Here is a 27,758-nt window from a genome sequence, read left to right on the forward strand (position 1 = left end):
CTTTTTAGTATTGTTAAAATGAAAAAATTAAAATATTCCTATCCCTTTCTTACAATGGTTGTGCTGTCACTCCCTGTAATATTTTAACAGAGGATAAGATCCTACAATTTATATGCTAAATGGAGGAATCTTGAATAGTTGTAATTATTGTTCACTGATAATAAAAGAGAGAAATAGGAAATCCTGTTGGTTATTACACAAATCCAAACAGATTAACAGCATATCATATGAACTAAAAAACCCAGGGGAACAAATACTTAAGTTTCTATTTTAAAGTGTCATTCTAATAAAATCGAGGGTAAAAGCCTCAAGACCTATGCATCATGATATCTGAGAGTCTCATTAAAAGATGGTATAGAAGCAGGAAATGCGTCAGGCTTGATATAAAAAAATATACTACTTAAAGATATTAATGCACATGTATCAATATGAAAAAAAAAAAGCTACAGATTTAACAAAAAACACCCAATCAGTAAAAATCTGTATGAGTTAAATGGTTTTTGAACCCAGGGTGTTCCTATTTTTTTTTTTTTTTTAATTTATAGCTAAGGAATGCTAACTCCACTGTTTGTCTTTTCTCTGAGTGGATACTTCTACAATTTATTTTCATTTAAGGAGTTAACAACTTCAGTAATCTGTATTACTAAGATACCTGAAAGCTACTAAATGTATTATCTACAGTTTCAAACACTGGAATTGTGCATAGAATTATACAAATTGTATAAATTTTATCTACATTTCTGTGAGATGCTGAAACATTAATGGTTAATGGTTAATGACTCAAACAATTGTCAATGTGCAAAAGCAGTGGGTGCTTTGCTGAGGCCAGGTTTGCATCCCCTGCCCCCAAAAGAAGGGAAGGAGGAGGGATTTTTGTGTGGTAGTGAAACCTCTGATCTGCATCAGACAGAGGAGGTGAACACCCACCACTGGAGGCCACAAGCTGGGTTTTGATCCAGGTAAGGGAGAAGGCAAATAAGAGGCAGACCATGCTGAGGCACCACTTTTTATTGTGCCAGTGTCCTCCCTTACTCTACTGGCTCAGGTGTAAAACTCCCTGGGGAGGTACTGGGACATTCTAATCTGCTGCAAGAGAGCTACTAACAAGAACCTAAGTTACCCTTGTCTCTTGGGGCAGGTCTTATCAGTTTCAGAAATGGAGTTTCTTATTCTCCAGTGTTTTTAATGAATTAAAAAGTTGTCACCTGTGCAGTTTTCCTCTTTCTTCCTAGAGCTTTATACATTCAAAGACAATTATGGTCTGTATTACATTGCAAATCAGTAAAATTTTCATTCCATTTAAGTGGCAAGGTTTTGACAGTTGTGGAGCTCCAGGGGTAGCCTCTCTGAGTAGAAACCAAGGCTGCCAATGCAGAACTCTGCCTGTTCCCATAGTCTGCAGAGCAGACCAGTCCCTGGTCTTGCCTCTGTGATAACACCTGTAAGACAGAGTAAAAAAAAAATCCTGCAGACAAATAGTAAAAAAGAGGAGTGACAAAATGTGAAAGAGCCCTGTAGGCTGCAATGTCAGGGAATGAGAGGGAGGAAGGGATGCTCCGGGTGCCAGAAAAAAAATTCCTGACAGCTCCTAGAAAAGACGATGGTGATGCAAGTTGTTCCCCTGCAGACCATGAAGGCCCACAGTGGAGTAGATATTCACCTTCAGCCTGTGAAGGACTCCATGCAGGGTTATGCCTGAAGGAGGCTGTGCAGAAAGCTCATGCTGGACCATGTTTCTGGCAGGAGCTGCAGCCTGTGGAGAAGAGTCCATACAGGAGCAGGGCTTCTGACAGAAGTTGTGGCTGGTGGGGGATCCTTTCTGGAGCAGTCCAGTTCTGAAGGACTCTGTGGAGAGGATTCACACTGGAGCAGTTCTGAAACAACGGCATTCTGTGGTGAGGATATCCCATGCTGAAGCACATGAACAATGCAAAGAAGCAGGAATGACAGAGATAAAGTATCATGAACTAATCTCCATTCCCCATCTGGCTTCACCACTCAGAGAGGAAGTAAAAGGACTGGGAATAAAGGAGTGAAGTTGAGCCTGGGACGAAGCAGGGGTGGGTGAGGAATGGAGAGAGAGGGGCAGGGGTTTTAGCTTTGTCTTTGTTTATCACTATTCTACTCTATTTTAAATTTTCAATATAGAAAATCAGTCTTCTACAGGTTGAATCTGTTTTGCCCATGACAGTAACTGGTAAGTGATCTACCTGTGCTTGTATCAACCTATGAGTTTTTACATTTTATTCTTCTGTTCTGTCCTCTTGAGGAGACGGAGTCTGGGAATGCCTGGGTGGACATCAGTCATCCAGACCACATCAACTCACAGAATGCTGCAGATTAACTTTGAAGCAACTTCCACCTTTGGAGAAGCTCCAGAGGTGCTTCTCCCCACTATGTGAAGCAGAAGTGGAACGAAGAGAATCAGAGAGCAGATTACATTCCCAAATGCAAAAAGAAATCCAGCATGCTCACCTGATTTGCTAGAGGAAAAACTACCACAAGAAAGTAAGGGAAAGATTAATGTGCTAATTTCATGGAATTTGTTACAATGAATCATTACTTTGTCTTTCAACTGCAAGCATGGGTATTACCGTGATAGTGTTGCAACACAAAAATGGTGATGGAGGAAGTTCAAAGTTCATGTCATTGCTTAACAAAATCTATCTTCTGTAAATATATACACATATATATATAGTCTGTAGACAGAATTTCTAACACTGTCATGCACGCCTTTGAATGTGCTTTTTTCCATACAGGAACAATACATAAATATGTCCACACAAATATATGAAATACAGATAACAGAAATGCACAATTTAGTTTCAGTTATGTTTTGAGCTAGCTCTACAGCAATAGAGGAGTATGTTATTCTCAAGATACTTTTTTGGTCTTTCATTCCTTGAACATACCTCATTAAAGATAGGAACCTGTAATGCTGAACTCTGTTAGTACTAAACATATGTTACTGTTCATAATGAATGGCTATTTGATGTGATGGCTAGCATTATCTTATTGTAGTCTATGCCTAATCAGCCCTTCCAATTTAATTGCAGCAACCCACAAAGTAAAGTAATTGTCAAGGATACAAACAGTGCCAGATCCTACACTGAAGTTTCTGGAAACATCACCTGAATATTATTTGAATGTCTGGAACATAAATAGTTGAAAAAATATTGTTGTTCAATGTACTTCATATATAATACCTTACGCATTAATGTCTTACAGCGTCTTACAGCCTTGATCTTGACTTCCACAATTAAGAGACGTTTAATAATGTTAATGACACACATATTTCCCTGACTTAATAGGTTTCAACCAAAAATTTTGCATTGCAATATTAATAATTGAGTTGTTATTATTATTAATATAATAATAATAGTAATAATAATAATAATTATTATTATTATTTCAGCTTTTTTCAGGAAGTTATTTTCACTCACAAAACTTTGGAACACTGAATTTTCTATGAGATACATGGAATTTCACTTGTCATGATACAGAGATTGCAAAGGACATTTTAAAGGTGATTTTATTTTATGACCATATATTAGAAAATTTCCATTCTACATCCTGACTTTTTTAGGAAGAAAAAATGGAGTATTATTCAATAGACTTGGACAGCTCATCTGAAGCTGCTAAATTGCATCATTTCCAATGTTCATTTAGAGAGTTCTTAAAATACATACTATTTATTTGACAGACCATGAGATATTGTGCTTATCTTCTTTAGGAGGTTTATATCTCAATGTATGCTGGCTGCTAAGTGTATTTGCTTTGACAATCTATATTAAACTGTCCCCAACTAGAATAGCACCATCAAGCTGCATCACACTGAGGCAGTTGTTTGTTCATTCCCATCTCATCACAGGATGATGCTCTTGTAGTCTCAGATGTGTGCAAATAAATGTTTTCTTTACAGTGCCACAACAGATCAGCTGATAAAAGCAGAAAAGAAAAATCTCATAAAACTTGAACTATAATAGTGGAATTGTAAAGAAAGAAAGTTCAAAGTGCCATTTGAATTTGACAAAATCCTCAGACAATCAAAATACAACCTGAACCATCGCTATATGCAGAAACACCTGTGAAAAAGAGTGGACCTTTTTTAAATGTGCCTATGGTAGCATAAAAATCTAACACAACAGGATAATCTAAGAAAAAGGAGGAATAAGAAGAGACCTTTATGTAAATTTTTATATACCCACACTTTGCATAGCAAAGGGTTGGGAACTGGAAGGAATGACTCAAATAACTTGGCATTTCCCTTGACACAGTGATCCATCTTTTTGTTTCTTTTATTTTTTCCCTTTTTTCCAATTTATCTATTTCTGTGAAATGATGAACATTTAAAGGGGTTCACAGATTTTAAAAATACTTGAAAAATATTAAAAGAATGTTAAGATTCAGGCCTTGATTGTTAACCCAATCTAGATTGGATATTTTCTGCTTTTCAGCTGGCCCTTGACTTGTGACAGGGAACACTTTATTCAAGAAGTCACAGTGTTATGTGAGTTTAGCTTCTCTTGTCAGCAACAGGATACTTGTGTTGACACACTCAAGATGTCTCTAAGCCTTTCTCCATACTTGTCTCATCTTTGTCTCATCTTTTTGTGAGATACTCTGTAATGAAACAATTTTTGTAACTCTCCCTAGGAGCTCATTTTTCTTTATTAGGGAGCATGGTGGCATTTGGTACATTTGATTTCCTTTGTTGGCCTGCTGAAATTGCTAGACAATTGAAATTTATTGATTGATGAGGTGATAAAATGATGAATAGAAGGATAAAACCTGAGATGTAGAAGCTGAGTTAGAGAAATAAAGTTCAGAAGAAGTGACTTTGTTTTTAATTGAAACATAAATTTTAGAAACAGGATTATGAGATTTCATTTCTACAAATGCTTGTGGGGGTGAGTTTTAAGAGGCAAAAGCTTTCTATATTGACCCATTCTGGGCTGATAGCACCCATTGTGTGAAGCTGTATTTAAGCAATCTAAGGGCAGTAAAGACCCAGTGGGGAGGACCCCCCATAGTGCAAAGCAGAGAAACAGACAGTTCCAATATGCACCACTGCCAACACAATTTGCTTACATCATAAGATATCAGATGTAGAAAAATCTGGTAAAGGACTAAAATGGCAAGGATGAGTAGAAAAGAAAAGAAAAAAGAGGAAGAAATCATCCTTGATTTTCCAGTGAGACAATATACTTATTAAAGGATCAGTATCTTGTAAGTCACATTCCCACAATGTTTACACAGGAAAAGCAACACTTTCTTTTTCTCAGAGGTCTACTGAATACTCTTTCCCCATTTTAACTATGCAAACAGATTTTCCCTATAGGAATTTAAAAAATTATTATAATTCTAGTAAAATTAATCACCTGATTTCAAACGGGAAGAGAAGAAGATTTATAGAAACTTGTTTTCATTCAGGAAGTGTTTTGCTTTATAGCACCAAAAATCCAAAGATATGACTAACAATAAAAAGACAAAATAAAAAATGCAAAGGATTAAAGATTAATTTTTTTTGCATTCTAATTCTTAAGAAACAATCCTTTAAGTACCTTTCTCTACCACTACGCATCACAGAATACCTTAGAAAGGAACATTTTCTTTTCAAGTATTTCCATGTCTTAGGAGCCTTTTATTCCAGTAAGACAACATTCTCTAAATTAAATTAAGGAAATCACATGTAACTTAAGAGAATCATTAAAAATGCCTGGTTTCAAAAAAAGGAAAAAATCAGATGAAGAAAAATCGAAGAGAAGCAAACTTGTAGTAACAGGTTTGAGTCTGTCAAGCTCAAAATATCCTCAGTAAATCACAGGAGCAGTCAAAAACTTGATCAACTCATCCCTGAACTCCCAGATATGCTCACTTCTTGCTTCATTTTGTAAGCTGACTACTGTAAACAGCCTTAGATTAACTTGGGAGCTATCAGTCTATTGCACATCCATAATAGCCCTGAAGGAAAGATGTGGTATTATTATCAGTCACTGAAAGCCTCCAGATCTAAAACACACAATCGTCCCCAGGTCTTTTCAGAAAGCACGGTATAGTTAGCTAGTTTACATAGCATATTCAGCTTTTGTTGTGAATGGCAAATGAAAAGCTTTCATGATATGAACTCACCAAATTTTGGAACGTTTTCATTTTTTGTTAATACTCATGGAAATATTCTGAGCTTGCCATATGTATTTGTATTATATTTAAATTTCTGATATGCAGAAACTTTAAAAGGTAAACACTATTTGTTGAAAACAGAACAAGATAGACTGGGATAAACTTGTTGGAATCATTTTATAACCATGTCATAAGAGGCTAAAAACAGCACTGAAATATCCTGACAGACTTCTCATACACTTGCAATACCACCATTAAATCAAAGTAAAAAACAAAACAAAACAGAAAACAAGGTTTGCCTGCAAGAAGTCCCACAGTAAACCACTAAAAATAGTGCCTTATTTTTACTGTGCGAGGAATTGCTCTAAGTTTCCATGCACTGAAGAGAGTCTCTTACATAAATATTTGAGCTATTCTTTAGATGACGAGGATTGCCCTTGTTCTTCCTCTAGTCCCTAAAAGAGCACTGGGCCTTGATAGGATATCAAGTGCCACCATGCAAAATTTGAGGGGAAAATAGGAAGATCTTGATTTGGCAATTAATTTTCCCACTGCTTCTTGGAGATTTTTTCTAAGTTCATTGGCTAGCAATGCAATCTAAGACATTTGAGAAAGGATTTCTCCCCCCAGTTGTTTGTAGAGCTCCTAATTTTTTGGCCCATTTTTTCAGCCAGCAGAGTATCATGGAAAACTGGAAACAGTTTATCCTTTGATGAAAATGGTGAAAGGTTTGAACCCTTATTGAGATAACAAATGTAACAAGAGTTAAATATACTTAGTTTTTACAGTACAGACCACAAAAGACTACTACAAATAAGAGAGAGCAGAGAGAAAAAGTAGTATTTTCTGAAAGGCAAAATAAGAATGTCATGTGCCTTTTGTTTCTTGTGTTCCACATACTACACAATTCCAAAGCTTTGAACTATGATTGATAGTGTTATCAGTGTTGACTTCTATTTAACAGCTAACCTTTCAATTAAATACTACAAACAATTTCTTTTAAAAACGGATAAAAATCTGAGTCTTAAGGAGATAAATATTAGTGAAGCATAAAGAATCCTGATGCAACAGTGACTCCAACTTCCCATTAATATCATCAGAATAAAGCTACCATGAGAAATACAAACATATGAGAAGACTATTTTAAAAGGCTGCAGATTTCTATAAGAAAATAATGTGAAACTAGAAACACTATCCAATATGTAATGTTATTTTAAACAGTTTTCTTTTTTCTCACTACATATCAGCATGAAAATTCCCCAGTTGTGATGGGGATGATGAGTTGCAACACTGTGTTTACGAAGTTGTTAGTCATCTTATTTCAGTCACTTGTTCACATTTTTTCCCCTTTATTTTTTTTAGTTTTTTTAGTTCAATGTCAAAAAATGCAGTCTGTTAAAAATCTACTAATTAAATTCCTAGTTTAGACTTCAAAGAATAATTCTGTTGCAGCAGTAAGTGGTCAATAACATTTACTTTTCCCAACTGTTACAAAAATAATTCTGTCGCAAATACCTTTTCCTGAAAACAGGCAGAGTACAATGGTAGTGCAGCTATGAAATACATACAGATATCGCTGACCTGCATCTATCTGAGTGTACTCCAAACCTAGAACTCTAAAGAAATTAATTTGAAGACAGTTTTTCTGTACTTCTGTTTGGGCTGTCTTTTACCCATGAGGTCATGTCTGGAGGTTGTACAGTTCAGATCACAAGGTACGGTGCCACCTGAACACACTGCTGTAATATTTCCTGAGCCTAACTGTGTATTTGTATGGTACAACTCACATTAGCATAAGCTTGGAATTTGTTCACCAGTATCTACTGCTGCCCTAGACGCACTTCAGGACAGTTTTGAATAGCTGTGGAAAATAAAATATTACTCCTTATTCTTTACAAGTTAAAAATGATCCGTAAGTTGGTAGAGTCTCAGCTTAGCACATCATGTTGATTCATAAGCTTAGTTTTTACCAGAGTGCCATGTTCCTGCATAGCTTTTAAGACTTTGACTTTAAAAGATAAAAGCTACAGCAACACACAGAAAAAAAGAAACAAAACTGTTCATGCTTTTCTCCCTCTCTTGTGAAACATCCATCAAAATCAGACAAGGCCGACAGACTTTTGGTAATGTTTTAATGCATCCCTACCACATTGCTTTATGATAGGTCAATTGGTTTCTACAGATTGTTCTAAAGAATGAGATGGATTGTTTAAACAGGAGTCTTAGAGATGAAAGAGAATTCTCAGTATCTAATAATAAAATAAACATTGCGGTAAAACAAAGAGGCAATCAGCCCTATAAGTCACGCACCTAACAACCTTAAAATATAACTTGTATAGATTCCACTAATCTCTGTTAACTTAATTATTTACATTTTTTTTCATTCTTCTCGGAGTGGTTATATGCTGTTGGGTGTAGAGATTCTTCCTGCTATCACAATGCAAGGAAATAACTCAGCCTCCTTTTGTCAAAAACGTGCTTTCTGTAAAGAAAAACAATTCACTGCACAAAATAAAGAGCTGCTCAGAACCAACATTGTAATGGCCATTTTCATTTGTGATTGTGAAACAGAGAGATTTTTTTGGTGGAGGGAGTAGTGAGATAGGACTTGCAATTGAAAAAAGCCTGAAAACTGTCAATAAAGAACCCCCTATTTCAGTAGACTTACCTGTTTCATGCTTTTAAAAGTCCAACACTTCCTCTTTACCCCACAAATCTTTTAGCCACTGGGTGAAGTCAAAATACAGCATTTGATCATAATAATCCCAATCTCTCATGGACAACAGCATCTCTCATGACACCACACTCAGAATGCTTAAAATGGACCTGGAAAACACAGATATTCTTACATTCTTATTGAGATATACTCAGCCATGTCTTAGGATAAGGAAACATGAGCACTTAATCAATGACTATGTTATAAAGGAGTATAAAGCCATAAATATCACTTGGTAAACAAGACGGGGACTGAGAAGCTCATGTTCCAGACAATGTGTTTTAGCTGAGTATATGCAGTTCGATTGCAATTATTGACCCATTAAAACTGTCAGGAATAATAAATAGTATTTATCTGCTTTAAAAAATTGCAGATTTTCAGACATAGACTTGTAAGTCTTTTCTCATTTGAATTTCAAAATTAATAACTTCTTTTGAACCAAACAGAATCTTATCTGAGAAAGGTCATGGAAAGGTTTCAGTACAATTATAGCTAGTTGTTCCATGAGAGCTTGCTGAGTACCATTTTGCTCAGTATCTTTAAAAGGAAAATGTAGCATGCAACTGGATGATGCAATGCAAACTCATACCAATAAGCACGCTCCTATCTTTACTAAGTAAAACAAGCAAAGAATTCAGGTGGCATATTGACAGATGGTTATAATGTTTATCTAGAACTCTGCTTCTGTATGGTTGTAATATTTCTTGAAAAAATTTTTTACCATTTACAAGTACCTTTCAGTAATTCACAGAATCGCAGAATCACTTCTGCTAAAGGAACCCATGAGCAGTGCCCCCTAGAAAATCACTTTTGAAGTCAGTGGGTCACTTTTTAAGCACCACCTCCTAAGGGCACAGTAAAAGACAATTCCAAAATGTCAGAAATCAAGTAAGCAGGACAAAAGGCCAGCCTGGGATCTTCTTTTGGAGATAAGGCAAAAAAAGGAAGGTGTATGTGGGAGCAAGGTCAAGTGATGTGGGAGGAATACAGAGGTGCTGCTCGCCATTGTAGGGAGAAAATTCATTCAAACATAGTTATAGAGCTGACTGATTTCATCACAAAGCCTCTCTTGATTTTTTGAATGGTCTTGGGTATCTAGAGAGGTCCTAGCTGACAGGAAGCTGAGGAATGTTGTTCTAATTTTTAAAAAGGCAGAGAAGAATGAGCTTGTAAAATACAGGCCTGTCAATCTCACTTCACTGCCTGGTAAGGCTATGGAGAAGATTATTCTGGGAGATATTGAAAAACACCTGAATGACGCCTGAATGACAACACAGTAGCCAGCATTGCTTCTTGAGTAGAAAGCCCTGCTTATCAAACCCTTTTTCTTTTTATGACAAGGTAACCCAACTAGTTGATCAAGGGAAGCCAGTTGATGTAATCTTTTTGGATTTCAGTAAAGCTTTTGATACTGTCTCTCACAGAAACCTTCTGGACAAAATGTCCAGTGTTCAGCTGGATAAACACATCATGTGAGCAACTTGCTCACAGGTCATGCACAAAGGATTGCAGTGAATGGGGTAACATCACACTGAGGAACTGTCACTGATGGGCTCCCTCCTCAACCCTGTGCTCTTCAACATGTTCATTAACTGCCTGGACATAGGACTGGAACGGATACTAAGTAAGTTTTCAGATGATACAAAATTGGGAGAGGCTGCGGACTCTCTCCAAGGCAGGGAAACCCCACAGAGGGACCTGGACAAATGAGAAGGCTGGACGATCGCCAGCCATATGAAGTTCAACAACAGCAAGCGCCACATTCTGCATGTGGGACAGGGCAATCATGGATGTATGTACACACTGGGGAATAAGATGCTGGAAAGCAGTGCCACAGAAAGGGACCTGGGGGTCCTGGTCAGTGGCAAGTTGAACGTGAGGCAGCAGTGCCCTGGCAGCCAAGAGGGCCACCCATGTCCTGGGGTGGATCAGGCACAGCATCACCAGCTGGGCAAGGGAGGGGATTGTCCTGCTCTGCTCTGCACTGGGGTGGCCTCACCTCGAGTTCTGGGGGCAGTTTTGGGTGCCACAACACAGAAAAGACACTGAGCTGTTAGAGAGTGTCCAAGGGAGGGCACGAGGATAGTGAAGGACCTTGTGGGGAAGCCGTGTGAGGAGTGGCTGAGGTCACTTGGTCAGTTCAGCCTGGAGAAGAGGGGACTGAGGGAAGACCTCACTGCAGTTACAACTTCCTTGTGAGAGGAAGAAGAGGGGCAGGCACTGATCTCTTCTCTGTGGTGACAGCGACAGGACCTGAGGGAATGGCCTGAAGTTGTGTCAGGGAGGTTTAGGTTGGATGTCAGGAAAAGGTTCTTCACTCAGAGGGTGGTTGGGCACTGGAACAGGCTCCCCAGGGAACTGATCACACCACCATGTCTGACAGAGTTCAAGAAGTGTTTGGACAATGCTCTCAGGCACATGGTGTAATTCTTGGAGATGGTGCTGTGCAGGGCCAGGAGTTGGCCTTTGATGATCTTTGTGGGTCTCTTCTGTGATTCTTTGATTTATGTTGGAAAAGACGTCTAAAATCATTGAGTCCAACCTTTGACTGATCTAGACCATACCACTAAGTTCCTTGTCCAGTCATTTCTTGAATATCTGCAGGGATAGTGGCTCCACCACTGCCCTGGGCAGTCAGTTCCAATGCTTACCAACCCTTTCCATGATGTCCAAAATGAACCTTACCTCGTTCACTATGGACAGGCTATGTCCTCTTGTCCTGTTACTGGTTTCCTGGGATAAGAGGCCAAGCCCTATCTTTCCATGAATCTCCTTTCATGTACTTGAAGAGAATTGTAAGGTCTCCCCTGAGCTTTCATTTCTCTAGGGTAAACAACTCCTACTCCCTCAGTCACTCCTAACATGACTTACAGTTCAAGTGGATACTTCTGTTACATTCTAGATGTTTTTTTTCAGAATTTAAACTACAGTGCACCTACCTCTTTCACTAAAAGGATGAATAATGTAGATGAGATGAGTTTACTTAATAAAGCTATTTTACCTTTTTTTCTCTGTCACTGAAATGCTTAGACCAATGCACAGATATCACAGAGAATACCAAAAGGCACCCAGATAATGGTCAGTTCATCCAGTAGATACACTAATCTGTGCTTTCCTTAAAAGACCCAATTTGTTGTTTCAGTCCCTGTTGAAATGTAAAGAGCACTACTCCTAAACATCTCAAAAATTCTGTATGTTCCCATTCCACAAATGTTGCATATGGTTTTAACAGAGAGCAGGAAAATACATGCACAGAGGTGAGTGTTAGATCCATACATATGTATGTAAGGTAAAAAGAAAATATTCTATCCCCATTAAGAAATATCTGAAAGAAAATGACAGTAAATTTAGTTTTACAAGGTATTTCAGAAGTTGACATATAGTATGGCTTCCCAACAAATCAAAGTTTTTAGCCTGCAACAACTGAACTGAGTGGATCAAAAGAGAAACTGTTCAGCCTTCATCAGTCATTAGCAGATGTTCTAAAAGTTGCACAACCAGAAAATATTTCTGAAAGACGGACAAGATTGCACTTAGCCCAGTTTGGAAGTGAGAGTTCAGTGCATCTGAAGCATGCTGAAACACCATGAAAAACAAAGTTTCCAAGCGTTAAAAATTTATCATTCATGACTTCAAATGGAAGAGCAACTATATCTATTGTTTTAGGAATCTGCTGGACTAAATGACCAGGAATTACGGCATTATCTTTCATCATACACAGGTGAGATGAATGCAGGAAAAGTTAAAGATTGATGGAACATACTTTGAAAGTCAACTGAATATATTGCATTGAGATGCTGATGGATTTTTTTTGATCTAATACAGTCACTAATCAGTCACTGATTGATGTGTGGGTCTCCATGCTTAAACACAGAACTGAATTTTACTGAAATTGAGGAAGGAACACACTAATATGTATCAGAATAAATCTATTATGGAAATCAAAATATATAGGAAAGGATGCTTTTACTTTATTTGGGATTTCCACTGTGACACCTCTGATGGAGCAGCAAGAGAGTTTTCTCCAGAAGCATAATATCATAGACACATAAAGGTGTATAAACAAAGATTAAAGCTTTTAGGAGTATCTTCCAGAAATGCACTGGAAAATTTCATTAAATTGTTGTTATAAAATTCTCAGAATATGTCAGACTGTGTATGGTCAAAGTTAAATACTCCAAATATTTATCTAAAATTATGTGATACTTTTGCATCTTACAGTGAAAGAAATTAACTAAGATTTCAGATTTGGAGGCATCAGGATTGTATGACCAACTTTGATCTTTAATGTAAGTGACAAAGACAGAAGACAATATAATCGAGGGGTAAATCTGCTGGATAAAGGTTGAGATCTCCAGAAATTAGTATTTGATAATAGCATAGACAGAGAGCACTCCTGAGTCAGAAAAAGGGAAACTGGGCTAAAATGGTCAAGTCGAGAACTGATGCCTGACCTTGACCACTTCTCTAAAGTGATAGACAGCATAGAGAACAGAAATTCTCAGTTCCCTTGAAGTTGAAAATAAAGCTTAAAACTAACAATCAAATTAGATGAAAGAACATAAAAGTAGACCTACAGGATGCTAAATTCAGCTGGAATCAGTGGATAAACAGATAATGAGGGACCTAAGATGTTTTTGGGGCAAAGTTATGTAACAAGAAGCAACAGTGCATCCCCTAAGAAAAGTTCAAGGCAGGGCCACTTACAGTTTTGGGTGCCTCAGTGAATACAACCACCAGAAACTCTTTTAGATGACCTGCTAAGACCGCAGAAGGAATTTCGGTAAGGGGTTGAGGCATGTAAACCAGTGCTAGGAAAAGTGATGTTCATCTATTAGCTAGGAAGTATGTCATAATGAATGTGTATGATCCAAGTGGAATAAATACCCTCTTGTAAAGTTTCATGACACACATTTGATAGAGGAAAATCCTCCAAATGTGTCCAGCACTGTAATAAAGAATTCCTCCTTTCTAATACTTCAAATTTTGTTAGAAAGCATATTCTCTGGCCGATTTTGGTGTCAGAAGAAAAAGAAAACTGCTTAAAATTAGAACAGTCAAGAGCAGAAAAAGTAGACAGGAATGGTACCTAACACAGTGAGGGTAGGTACCCTGTCTCTAAATACCAATAGATGGAGCAAAAGGCAAAATTCCCACTAATATGATAACTCAAATCCACACATTTGTGCTAACAAATGGAGATCACCTGTTAGTTCAGGATACCACAGAGGAAGATTCCTCCTTCAAGAATGCTCCAAAGCCACCTTTCACTGGAGTGGAGGGTGAAACACAGACAAAGACAAAGAATATGGAGTAGACTGTGTACAAGCAAACACTAGGTGAGAGGCATCAACAAATTTTAAGGATGAAGAGTTGAATATGTGGCAACAGGTGGCTTTGCGCAATCTCCTATAAAAATATAGCACTGAAGACAGAGCACGAAAAAAGTGGGAGAAAAGATATGTTTGATCCTGTTTTTTGCTGGTTTTGGCTATGATGGGGTTAGTTTTCTCCCTAGTAACTAGTATGGGACTTTGTTTGCATTTGTTCTGGAAACAATATTTCTAACACAGGGATAGTTTTGCTACTGCTGAGCAATGCTATGACAGACACAAGGCCTTTGTTGCTCCTCACCTATGCCACTGGTGAGGAGGTTGAGTAGTGCACAGGAAGTTGGCAGGTGACACAGCTGAGAAAGCTGACCCCAACTGACCCAAGGGATATTCCCTACCACATGGCATCAGGCTCAGCATATAAAGCTGGAGGGAAAAAAGTAAGAGGAGATGTTTGGAGTGATGGTATTTGTCTGCTCAATTCTACGTTAGGCATGATGGAGCCCTGCTTTCCTGGAAATGGCTGAACAGCTGCCTGTGGATGGGAAGTAGTAAAGGATTTCCTTGTTTTGCTTTCCTTTACCTATTGAACTGTCTTTTTCTTAACCCACAAAAGTTTATTCACTTTTACCCTTCAGGAGGGAGTGAACAGGTGGCTGTCTGGGGCTTAGTTGCCAGCCAGGGTTACACCATGATATCTGACAATTCTGTTTCATAAGTCAGACCCACCATAAAAATCAATGGAGCACAAGGATACCTACACAAAATCCAACAAGAATAAATGAGGAGGTGAGGTCTGTAGAGAAGTCCCAAGAAAGAAATATTGAGCAACAAAGAGAAACAATGTGATGAGAATTCAAATGGATTTATATTAATTAATTAAGAATCAACACAAAGTGGAGAAGAGGGGAAACAAAAGAGCAAACCATCTGTGATTGCACTTGTGCATATACTTTCTGGTAATTCTAGGAAAACCAACTCACCTAGCATAGGATTCAAATTTTGTGCTCATCCCAGGTGCTGAAAATAGGTTATACCTTGATTACTCACAAAGTTATAATTTTTCAGAAAATGAAAGGCTCAATGCTGATAATAGCCACTGCCTGTCAGTAATTTTTGACTCAGAATCCATGGTAGAGCTTTAGATCTGGAGAGCTCATAAATGAAATTTAGATCACTTTCAACAGTAAAAGCAAATAATTTATTATTTAGGAATTACTTTTCTTGTCCTCTTCTGAAGAGTTCTTTTACCAGACCCACTTGTATTCAATGTCACTTTTTTCCTTACATTTTTTTGGGAAAAGGTGATTGATTTTCAAGGATGACCTCCTCCAGACTTAGGGGTGGTCCCCCACTGCATACAGAAGTTAAGAAGAGTCCACCTTCAGTAATCTGAGGATGATAAAAAGCAGGAAGGAGTGATTGATACATCAGATGGATCTACTGCCATTTAGAGGGCATCAACAGGCTGGAATAATGCGTCAACAGGAACTTCATGAAACTCAGTAAAGGGACATACAAACCCCTGTATCTGGGGAGGAATGACTCGGCCAGCACAACTGCATGGTGCAGGTTGACTGGCTGGAAACCAGATCTGCAGAGAAGAACCTGGAGTTCCTGGGAGACAAGCTGACCATATTCCAGCATGTTGCAGCAAAGAGGGTCTGCATTAGGAGACAGTGCAGGTCGAGGCATCTGGTCCTTCCCCTCTGCTCAGACCCTGAGGGACATACTGAGAGGGCTGTGCACAGCTCTGCCCTCTCCAAAACAAGTGACATGAACACACTAAAGCAGCTTCAGCACAGGGCCACAAAGATAATGGGCTGGAGCTTGTCTTATGTGTGGAGTGACTGACAGTGGCTGGGACTCTCCACCATGAAGAAAAAAGCCTTGGGAGAATTTTATCAATGTGTATAAATACATATCAGGAGCAATTGAACAAGATGAAGTTAAACTCTTTGCAGTAGTGCCAAGTGGCAAGACAAGAGACAACCGCAAACTGAAATAAATGAAATCCTGTCTGAACCTAAGAAAATAATTTTTAGTGTGATGTTGTTTGAACACTGGAGTAGGTTCACCAGGAGATTTGGAGTTTTCATCCTTGGAGATATTCAAAATCTGACTGTACACAGTCCTAAGTTACCTCCTCTAGCTGATTCTTCTTTGAGCAAGGGCACTGAACTTGACTATCTCCAGAGATGTTTGCCACACTCATCCATTCTGTGATTCCATGAAGTCCTATAGAATGCTTCAAAGAATGCAAAAATCTTCAGCTTCTGTTTACTTCACAATACTTTGAGATGTATCAGTGTAAACTCTGTTATAATAGCATATTGTTTTACAACAATAAAAAGAGAGAAAGTTTATTTTGTCTTTACTCTGCTAAGACAGTGGGTTTAGTGCAAGAATGCTAGCTGTGACTTTTGAAGTAATACACATTCATCAAAACTGGCACTTAAATAAAGAATCTGCACAAGAAGGACATGTCACTATATCTAACCCCCCAGAACCCTATTTAAGTAGACAGCTTTAATATTTAACATCAATTTCATTCTCTACTTGTTCATTTTTACCATTACTGCAGTACAATTTTTGAAAGTGAACTGAGGTAACACTGGAGAGAAAGCAAGGCTAAAGTCTGGAATACTTTTAAAAGCATAATGCCACAGAACAAACACCTAAGTGTGCTCCTTCTGTGCTAGCAGAATCACACAAGCAAGGCATGAAAAATAAGCCTACACATTCTGTTGCTTTTCCACGACTGAAAACAAAATAAACAAAGTGGCTACATTTTGCACTTTCTTCATTCAGGGATGTTTTATTGAAGCAGAATCCAATTTCCATATATGAGAGGCTTTATGATATCACTAGTGACAATACTCTGCCATTTCTTTACACCTTGGGAGCTTACAGTCTGTGATGGCCTGAAATTCCACTCAGGTTTGAGAATTACACTGCTAATTGCAGTATTAGCATTTTGCTAGTCTTGCTTAGCAGTTTCATGACTATGCCTAGGTCTCAAAGAAGAAAGAAATGAAAGATGTGGAGACCTTCTCTTTGGCTCATTCTGTGTAAACTCTGGGGATATATTCATCTCTCACTCTATTTTTTATCTTTTTTTTTAGTAGTCCTAATGGAAAAAGAGGGCACCATAACAGGAGTTTCATACTGTATCGTACCGTATAAATGGTATGGACCATTAACTGACCCAAGGGTTTAACATTTAAATCAAGAGTTCAGACAAAGGGTGGGGAAAAAGAGCTGGCTGAGAGAAAAGAACACAGATCCAATATAATATAATTTCTGCTGACTTGTTTTAAATGTCGGTTCTGAATTTTCAGACCTTTCAGTGGGTTTGTGACAGAGTGATTGCAGAGGTAGCAGAGCGGCAAAACAAAGAAGAAAGTTGAAAGGTGCTTGGGACAAAGAGTGGGAACTTTCAGAAGAGAAAGTATTGTGATGGTGCCATCACTATCTCTTTTTATAGGTTTGGGGGTCTTTTTGGAGCTACAGTGTAGGGTGAAACAAAAGTTAATGTTGTAAATAAGACCTCAACCATAATTCAGCAACAGACTGGATCTCAGCAAATGGATCAGTTTGTTTTCAAGGATTCAAAGGATATTAAAAATCTTCACTATTCTCTAACTCTACTGCAATCTGCCTAAAGAAGAAGAAAAATGTGAGAAGGAAGGAAGGAAGGAAGGCAGGAATGTGGGAAGGCAGGAAGGAAGGAAGGGTGGAAGGGCACCAAACCACTGTTGCGTGCAACTAAACATCACATAGCCTCATTTTCAATTCTTAGCTAATTTTTGAGAGTGTAATTTCTTTTTTCCTTTTCCCTTTCCTTTTCCCTTTCCTTTTCCCTTTCCTTTCCCTTTCCCGTTCCCTTTCCCGTTCCCTTTCCCTTTCCCTTTCCCTTTTCCCTTCCCTTTTCCCTTCCCTTTTCCCTTCCCCTTCCCCTTTCCCTTCCCTTTTCCCTTCCCTTCCCTTTTCCCTTCCCCTTTCCCTTCCCTTTTCCCTTCCCTTCCCTTTTCCCTTCCCCTTTCCCTTCCCTTTTCCCTTCCCTTCCCTTTTCCCTTCCCTTCCCTTCCCTTCCCTTCCCTTCCCTTCCCTTCCCTTCCCTTCCCTTCCCTTCCCTTCCCTTCTTTAATTTTTATTTTCCTATCCTCAGTGTTGCATCTAGCACCTTATTTTATAAAAAATGAGGTTCTCAAACAATGAGTTACAGGAACACGACCTTTGATACACAATCAATCAAAATGAAGGCTCAGTAAAGAAAAATTTAATATAATCATGCAGACATTGCATTTTTCTTCCTTTTTCAGATTTCATTATTTAAGAATGCAAGTCACAAAACAGAACATAACTTATCAGTTCATAAATTTGTTAAAGCTATTTCATTTATTTAAGAATGACAACATATATGACCTGTGATCCACTTGCCAACCAAAAGGACAAAATACACATACATCCCACCTTTTCCATATAGAAAAAAGAAAATTCTTAACATTTGCAAACATAAGATTAAACAATTTAATTTTTAACTGTCTTGCAACATAAACACAAATAGTAATAGAAGACATACTCAGATCAAGTAGTTTTACTAAGGGAATTACAAATAACATACCTTAAGACTTAGTGGGTTCAAGTCCTGGAGACAATCACTGCACCTTTGAAAACAAAATTTATCTGTTAAAATTATTGCAACTAATTTAGTTTAGGATAAAAATTCCTGTCCCCTGAAATCTTTTATTTAGCACACTTTTCAAGCTTCCTTGGTACCTAGTAGCATGCTCCTGTCTGATTTCCAGCTACCTTCAAGGGATGAGTGCAATTTGTTCAGTCCCTCAGTTCCCTTTTTGAGTTTTCCAAAAAGAAGGTTCACTGTACTATACAGTCCTCCCCAGCCCAGTTTTCCTTCCTGGATTTCTGTTCATTCTGTGTTATGAAGCCTACCAAGAAACCTTTCTAAAGCAACTATTTTATGAAGTGGGTATGAACTGTGTTTTGTAGTCCCTCTGCAGCACTGTTAACTGCAGCAGCAGTTAACCAACAAACTGTTCAAGAATAAATACTAATCTCATAGATGACAGAAAGAAAATACCTGGCACCAACCTCTTACTCAGCTTTTTTAGAATGAAGGAGAATGTAATGACTTTTAGTTTACCAATACTAGTGTCAGCACACTGGACAAAGCAGATAGGCAGAGCACTGGGAACAGTTTATTTTACCAAGGAACACCTTGATAAGCCTTTTCTCATCCTAACTTTTGTTTTGCACATGTTATGTGAATGACATCATACTCTCTCTCACTCTGTTGTGGAAGAATCATTGGAACATATCCTTTGCTCCTCTATTTGTGCAGTGATTTCAGAAAAGTAATAAAAATTTATAGTATTTAAGTATCTTACCCCTTGAGTTCAAGATATCAAAGCCCCATTGACAAACAGACAATGAAAGCATATTATTTTCTCAGAGAAGAATACTCCTATGGTAGCATGTCCTTACCATCCCTTGTTCTACCCTAGATATATATTTATAAATGTATACTTATACTATTATAAATCTATACAGACATGTATATGTGTGTATATAGCATTGACATATATTCTTTTAAATACTGCCTGAAAATATTTTATTCCTCATCCCTTTGAAAAAGTCTTAATTCATAAAACATTGGACTTGCCACATCCAATTTTTCTAAGTGTGAATTTACCTGCCACCTTTGAAATACGATAAACCTATGGCCCAAGTACTCTACTGTTACTCTACTGCAGAGTTTGCCTTACTATAATATAGGTAGTAGAACCATCCTATTCACCTTAATTTCACAGGTTTATATGTTTTATAGCAAAATACAGTTTATGGGGATGATCCAAGATATTTCCTTTATGTTCGTGTCATTAAATGATCTCTGTAAAAGCCATCACAGTGGTGTAAGAATCAGAGTAATCCTGTTGCTAAAGCTGCTGTTTTATTGGTTAGAACAAGGAAAAGTGTATTTCCCCACCTTTAACAACTTGACTTTTGTCTTATTGGAGATAAGTTCTGATTTTTTGGTGTACCAAAATTTTTCTCATTAAGCGTATCTTTGTGTGTACAGATCAACATGCCACCGTTTATTTCATTTTAAAGACACTGAAACGTCTGACAAACATTTTCAATTTCATTAATCTGCATATAAAAAAGTAAATTTAGATAAGTATTGTTGGAGAAAAATAAAATTTAAAAAACCCAAACCTAAACTGAAAAACCCCACCCAAAGCTAAAATTTGGTTATTTGAATTAATCATCTTCAAAATAAACCTGAAACAAATGCATTAATTTCAAGGAAGCAGATCTTCCTTCTAAGTGGAATGCTTCAGGTAAACACACTGATGGCTTTTGCAGCAGTATGAAAAAATGCCCTCCAGCTATGAAAAATAGAAAGCATTTGAAGAATATAATTTTTTAGCTTAATTCCTACTTAATAGAATACATAAGTCTCTACCACCTCATAAACACAGAACTTACTGTGTTACCAAGCTTTCTTTCTGCTGTACATATTACAGGCTTTCTTATTTTAAGTCCATATTCCCAAACAGATCTTTTGCTAATGTTCTCTTCAAAAATTCTACAACTCTTATTTCATGATACTATGCACAAAATGCTTTTCAATCATTCAGACTGACATGGTGGTTTAGACCTCAGCTGATGTAACAGCTAATGTTAAAAAAATCACCAACTTGATTTGTACTTAGCTGAAGTCAATAGAGATAAAGGTTACCAGTGACCTCACAAGTCCTGATCCTCCAATTACTGTATTTTTGACAATAATGTATTTCCTGGATTGTTGACACAGCCACATTGCAGTCAAGACTATCAGCTCCATTGATCACTGATGCTAAAGTAGATGACTTCCTTCAGTGATGACTACACTACATTCCACTAAGGAACATCATTTGTTAAAATTTACATATATTCTGAAACATTTATTTGATTAAAAAAAACCCCACAACTTTCATATGCTTAGAACAATCTCACAAGAGACCAACATACTTCACACACCTAGTCAATTTATTTTATCTCAAGAACCAATTAATTCAGTTTCTGGCACAGTTTGTTCAAATGCAAAAATAGAAATCCTGATTTGTAAAACAAATAGATACATATATCAACACATCAGGTGCTGGGATTAGTTTACTCCAAGAAGCAATAGACTATGAATTGGATTTTCTTTTTTCTGTTAATTATGACCAAATACCTCTTTGAAACAAAATGATGCCAGTGATGTAGTTGAGACAGCTTAGTGTCAACGACAGAACAAGATGCACCATGACGAATCATAAAATATTCAAAGTATGACTATTCAGTTGCTGAAAAATTTCCAGCCTATGTTAGGCAGAAATTTCTGTCAAGGATTGTCAGGTTATCGTTCTAGCATCCCCATGCTTTAAAGGAGCCCTCATTCTCTGCTGAAAGAGCAGCCTTTTGCCACAAAGTTGCCATTTTGCTGATTCTCTGAAAATCTGGCAAAAGTGGTCAAGTTACAAGGGTTGTGTGCATACACAGTAGAGTGAAGGGGAAAATCAAACTGTAGCTGCTCAGAATTGGTAATTTGTGATCAAGGAATGACCTGGCATGGAGGACAAGAAGGTCCAGCTGCGAAAGAGCTTGAACTGGTTGGACATAGGAATGACAGGACAGAACTCCCTGTAGGGGAGTGGAGTTTCCCTTGGGAATGAGCCATGTTGCAGAGCTGTCTTGCAACAATCCATCACTCATGGACATGAGTGCTCAAATGCCAGAGGCCACCTTTGGGCAGCAGAACTGGGATGGGGAATGGATCCAATGCTGGGCTGATGTTTGTGCGACTGGTACCACCGCGTGTGTATGTAACGAATTGACTCCTGCTGCACCTCTGCAGACTCCACGGAGAACAGCCTATGGTGATAAGACTGTCCAGTGCATTGTACATTAAATCTTTTATATTTAAGCACAAACCTGTGTTTAACTCAGCTCAAGGCATGCAGTAAATTTTCCACAACAAGAGTCTTGTGAGTTAATGGTTAAAAACATACAGATTCCACCTGCACAATTGACCAGATTGTAAACATGATATTTCCACAAAAAGGATGGGTTTATCTCACCCACATTTATAATATAAAACTGGTTTTAATTTGATTATGAAGCTCTTGGAAGTTTCAAACACACTACAGGTCTCTATTGGGGTGTTCTGTGAATATTTATAAAACATTTTGGATTGAATTGTCCCATATAAAATGAAAATACATACAGGTAAGTACACTGTATGCATATTATTGTATGTACCAGAAGGACAATTTCTCTTAACATAACCAATAGACCTTGCTTTCTACACTGTAAACAATGGAGAATCACCCAGCCTGAAACAGTCAGGGAATGATCTATAAAAATAAATTCCTTAACTGAAAACGATTAGGAATGTAATACTGAGGGCACAGTTCTCACAATAACTAAGAGGTAATTACTTAGCTTGTTCTGTATCTGATAGACAAAGACTTTGAAAGGAAATTAAATCACTGATTTCTTGTCCTAGAGTTAGATGCCAAATGAGATCATATAATTACAGATGAATGAATTTTTCTATATAAGATCATGTCTAGCATGCTCTCTTGGTTTGAGATAAATTTGGAGGAAAACATCTGAAATGAACATCCCTCTGTTAGAAGGCAGATTTCAGCACCCCCTCCCCCACCAGGTTTGGAAAGAAATTCCTCAGAGGAAAGTGAAAAAAACTATTTATTTAACAAGCAGAGTGCATGCAGGCACAGAAAAAAGAATGCATAATGTTAAATAATAAAACCTATTGCTGTGGAGAAGACCTTGGAAGATTCAGAGCTCTTTGTAGGTGTGGCTCTGCACTCTCTGGAGCTGGGGTTCAGCGTGGGCCCCTCTGGGCTGCAGTGTGGGCTCTCCTCGTGATGTTCTGGTGTTGCTGAACAGTCCAGAAGAGGAGAAGAAGAAGCCAAAGTCACAGGGAAAAAAAAAACTTTCTTGCCTCAGCTAGCAGGCTAGCTAAAAAGCAAAGAAGTTTAACTCTCTCTTTCCTGAAAAACAGAGCTGAAAGCTGGGAAAAAACAGCAGGAAGGTGCTTTCCTTGGCTCTGTAGCAGCAGGAATGCAGGGGAGCGTGTGTCCTTGAGCACAAACAACTCTGAAAAATTTGCCTGGCTTCTCTCCCCCCTCTCCTGAGAAACAGCCTAAAGACACAGGAAAGCACAGGATTCATGTCTGGCATAGGGCGGATGATAAGGAATACAGTATCATACAGTGACCTCAGAACACATGCAGATTGCAAAAGCAAGGAGAAACAGAATCTTGTATGTTTACTTCAAGGAATAACAGTGGAGATTCACTTTGAGCACGCAAAGGCTGACGCAGTCTTGCAGCTATAGGAAGATGAAAATTATTCAGCCTCAATGACCTCATCTACATCCACAGGAAAATTTCGGATGAAGTTAAGCATGCATCACCAGGACCCTTTTTCAGGAATTAACATCACAACCACAGAAGGAATGCACTGATGGCAGAATGTGCTTCAGGAAGGTACATAACAAGTAGATTCCCATGCTGGTCACATCACATCCCTTTTCATAGTGTCCTGCCTTAAATAGCATTAATTCCTTAAATGTCTTCACCCATACAGAAGCCTCCATCACTTCTACATTCTTAGTGGCATAATCACATTTTTCACTGACAGCTGCTTCTTGTATTTTAAAAGACCTTTAGAGTGACAGTCTGGTTGTTTTATGAACATGTACATTTCTTGACATGAGGTTGAGAACAATGCAACTAACCTGTCGCTACTAAATGGAACAAAATGTTCATCTACCTCCACTACACCTAAAAATTTCCATCTTTCACCAAGAAAATTGAGTCTTCTTAGTCCTTGATGTGCTATAGATGGATTTCTCCTAAGCTAATAATAGCATTAATACTGAAAAGCCAAGACTTACCTTAGCGCTGGCAACTTTGCATTTAAGTCAAACTTATGGAAAATGAGAGCAATGAACCTCATGGAACTCAAAAATCATCCATAATAGTAGCAGAAAATGAAGCAAAGTCAAATGCATGAGAAAAATGGTAAAACTTTTGAAATTCACAATTTTGTTAGAACGTGGTATGCCACTATGAACAATTATAGTTCTATGGAAATTTTTTGAGAGGACAGTGACTGAAATTTTGCTTAATTTCTCCTAAATTTTGTCTGGGTCGTAGCCACAAAACAACACCTGAGGACCAAATGAGGGGCAGGCCAATTTCTCTTGTGCTGTCTATATTGTGCACAGTGTTACTATGACTGTTTAATAAAATCAGCTACCTCCCCTGCTCACCAGTGCATGCATAGCAGTGCATTTCAGCAGCTAGATATCAATACATTCAGGGAGGATAAAAGCCTTTTGTGCATACAGGTGTCCCTTACAGACAATAAGCTTTAGCTCTTCATAAAATGACAGCAGGATCTTGCAGCAAAGTGTGAGAGGTAAGGGCTGTATATGTGTGAAGGAGCTGCACTAGGTAGAAGATGCTCACAGTGCCACACACAAGATCTCATTGCTACAGTCAGATTGCACAATGCTCTGTAGTGGAAACTGTTTCTTACGGCATCTGGTCTTTTCTTATATTTGCTCTTTTAAATAAAATAAAATCCAATTTCTTTTCCTCATGCAGTATTATGGACAATACAAGGCCATCATAAATGGCATCCATTATAAAGATTTTACATAATACTCTTCAGCTAACCTATTTTTGAGAATGTTTTTACCAGAATAATTTAACTGTAACTGAAAATATCTCACTGAACGAGGAATTTGGAGGAGGGCAACAAATAAATTTCCATAAACTGTAGTATCCTACACATCTTAAACCAGTGCAAGTAAAGATAAGAAACTAGAAAATAAGTGTGCCAAAAATGCAGTTAAAAAAGGTTTATTTGAGGTGGCGAGTTGTAACAATTCCCTACTGACCTTTAATTTACATATTCTGCTAACACCTCAAACCAGGTCAGTTTAAACTATTCAAAAGGAATCCACTGTACATTTCTTGCCCCTTTAATCATCCCAGAATTCAAGTAATCCATTTGGATTACTTGCTGGCCACTGTGATAGGAAGTAAAATATGCTATTTATGTTGCAAACTAAAAGACTGCCATAGCCATAGCAATGGTCTCAAATGGAGATATTCCTGTTACTTACCAATTTACATCATTTGAGAGATCAGTAAAGCCTTGAAACACAGCTGTTTCTAGGATATCTTTGTAATTCTGTTTCTACAAGTTCTGTCAGAAACACATCCTGCTCAGTTAAACCAGAGCTTGACAGGCAGCAACACATACTTTGAGACTGCAAGAAATACTAAAATTTAGAACTACCAAATACTTGCTTTCTTGTTGGTATGAATCTTCTCACACTACGTGAAAAACCACCACAAGCAACTTGATGGATTAAGGTGCAGCTGGCTTGAGAGCAAAACAGGTTAAAGACAATGCCCTCCAGCAGCTGGTTATGAGAACAACTGTTTCAGCAGCATGTATCAGCAGGGCTAATATTTCAACTGTCCCTCCCAAAGTACACATACAGCAATTATGCTAACAATAACTCTGCCACTCAGGTTTTCTGGTAACCTTAGTCTCTAAAGACAGTTTAGAAAGAGCTGTGTTTCAAATTCTTTTCAGCACGCAAAGAGGTCAACTAATGGATAAAAGGATTATCAACATCCTACCTGTGTGTTCCTTTAGAATGATTTTGAGCAAATATTATTAGGAATGCCATTAGCAACAACTACCAGGGAATAATGATCCCATTCAACAATCATTTCTGAGTTTCCAAAGTTTGCTTTTTATTTTAATTTAGAATGAAAACTAACGCTGCATAAATGTTTTCTTTTCTCAACACAGACCTCAGAGCTGAGGTCTATATTGAGTGCAAGCTGAAATTTTGCTTAGCTGTAATTGCTTATAAGTGTCAATCAGCAGACTGATGGCTGGCCGACAGCCTCGGTGTAAGTAGTTTAAAGCAGTCTGACTATAAATAGTTTTGCTAACTCAGATCAATCTCTCCACCTTTTATCTCTCCAAATAAACAGAAGAGGAATATGAATATGGGTTACTCACACCCCAGCAATTTTAATTCTGTTCCTTTTTGGACCAACTCAGTACAGTTGGAATCATCCTAATATAGCTGCTGAAGGAACATGAATAACAGCCTAATAGAATTTTGCTTCAGAAGATATAAATAAGAATACCTCTACTGCAGGCTGTTTAGACTAGCTGAAAATGCAGCAAATGCGGAACTATACTAGAGTGCAGAAGAGTGCAGAAGAAAAAGAAATAAATATTTCCTGACATCTTGTCAATGTCATACACAATTATAAATGCACACCTATTTCCTTTTTTAAAAATATTTCAAATATATGGAGTAGGAAGGGACCATCAAGGATTGAGTCCAGCTCCTGGCCCTGAACAGGACAGACTCAAGAGTCACTCCTTGTGCCTGAGAGCATTGTACAAATGCTTCTTGAACTCTGTCAGGCTTCGTGCTGTGACCACTTGCCTGGGGAGCCTGTTCCAGCACCCAGCCACCCTCTGGCTGAAGAAGCTTTCCGTGATATCCAACCTAAACCTTCCATGACACAACTTCAGACCATTCCCTTGGGTCCTGTCACTGTCACCACAGAGAAGAGATCAGTGCCTGCCTCTCCTCTTCCCCTCACAAGGAAGTTGTAACTGCAGTGAGGTCTCCCCTCAGTCTCCTCTTCTCCAGGCTGAACTGACCAAGTGACCTCTGCTGCTCCTCATATGGCTTCCCCTCAAGGCCCTTCACTATCTTCATTGCCCTCCTTTGGACATGCTCTAATGGCTTTATATCTTTTTTATATTGCAGGGACCAAAGCTCCACACAATATTCAATAAACATAAGATTTTCTTCCTGGGAGGAAAAACACAATATGAAATTACGATGGTAGAAGAGGCTGAAACAGGCAAACTGAGCTGAAATCAGGCACCAAATTAACAAGTAGTTTATTTTTACTTACTGTCCTAATTTGATGCCTACTGTTACAATATCCTTTCAGGAAACAAACTATTTTATAGTCAAGGTGCTTTATCGAGCACAGATTAAAGAATGGAGAATTGCTGCATATGAATCTTAGCTCTGTTTCTTCTCACATAGCTTTGACTAAAACATAATTTTTCCTCCTCCAACACTGTACTAACAACACAGGTTGCCCTACCAAGCCTTGAGAGTCTCTTCTGTGATAGAGCATTAGGTGCTAGTGCCCACGGGGAGAGGAAATCCCACTTATTTCCCAGATGTTCCTCTCTTGAGGGTGACTTGGGGCAGAGCCATTTAAAAATTATTGAGGTAGGCAGAGAAGATGTAAATAGACATACTTTGTCTAGTTTAGAAAAAGGACCAGGTCATATAAACCCCTAACTCATTGATTCTTAGAAGAGATCATCATAAGATGCAGCCATGTCATTAATTTGAGTCCACAGCAATTTTAATCTAGATATATGTACCCTCACTACCCAATGGCAAATGAAGTAAAATACATGCATATCTCAGA

The 27,758-nt window shown here is 38.0% G+C and overlaps 1 protein-coding gene across 3 annotated transcripts in view; it reads right to left on the bottom strand.

Annotated features, from left to right (window-relative positions):
- The window catches only part of LINGO2 (leucine rich repeat and Ig domain containing 2), a 499,803-nt gene that overhangs the window by 157,409 nt on the left and 314,636 nt on the right, over positions 1-27,758 (bottom strand). For 2 of the 3 annotated variants that reach the window (XM_039567518.1, XM_039567519.1), the window contains one exon: positions 18,800-18,842. The gene's annotated coding sequence lies outside the window, so the exon portion shown is untranslated. Of the gene's footprint in view, positions 1-8,797; positions 8,950-18,799; positions 18,843-27,758 lie in introns of those variants that run through there. The other variant, XR_005603919.1, reaches the window with a different exon arrangement.

Source organism: Corvus cornix, chromosome Z (assembly GCF_000738735.6).
Source record: "Corvus cornix cornix isolate S_Up_H32 chromosome Z, ASM73873v5, whole genome shotgun sequence".
Lineage (NCBI taxonomy): Eukaryota > Metazoa > Chordata > Aves > Passeriformes > Corvidae > Corvus > Corvus cornix.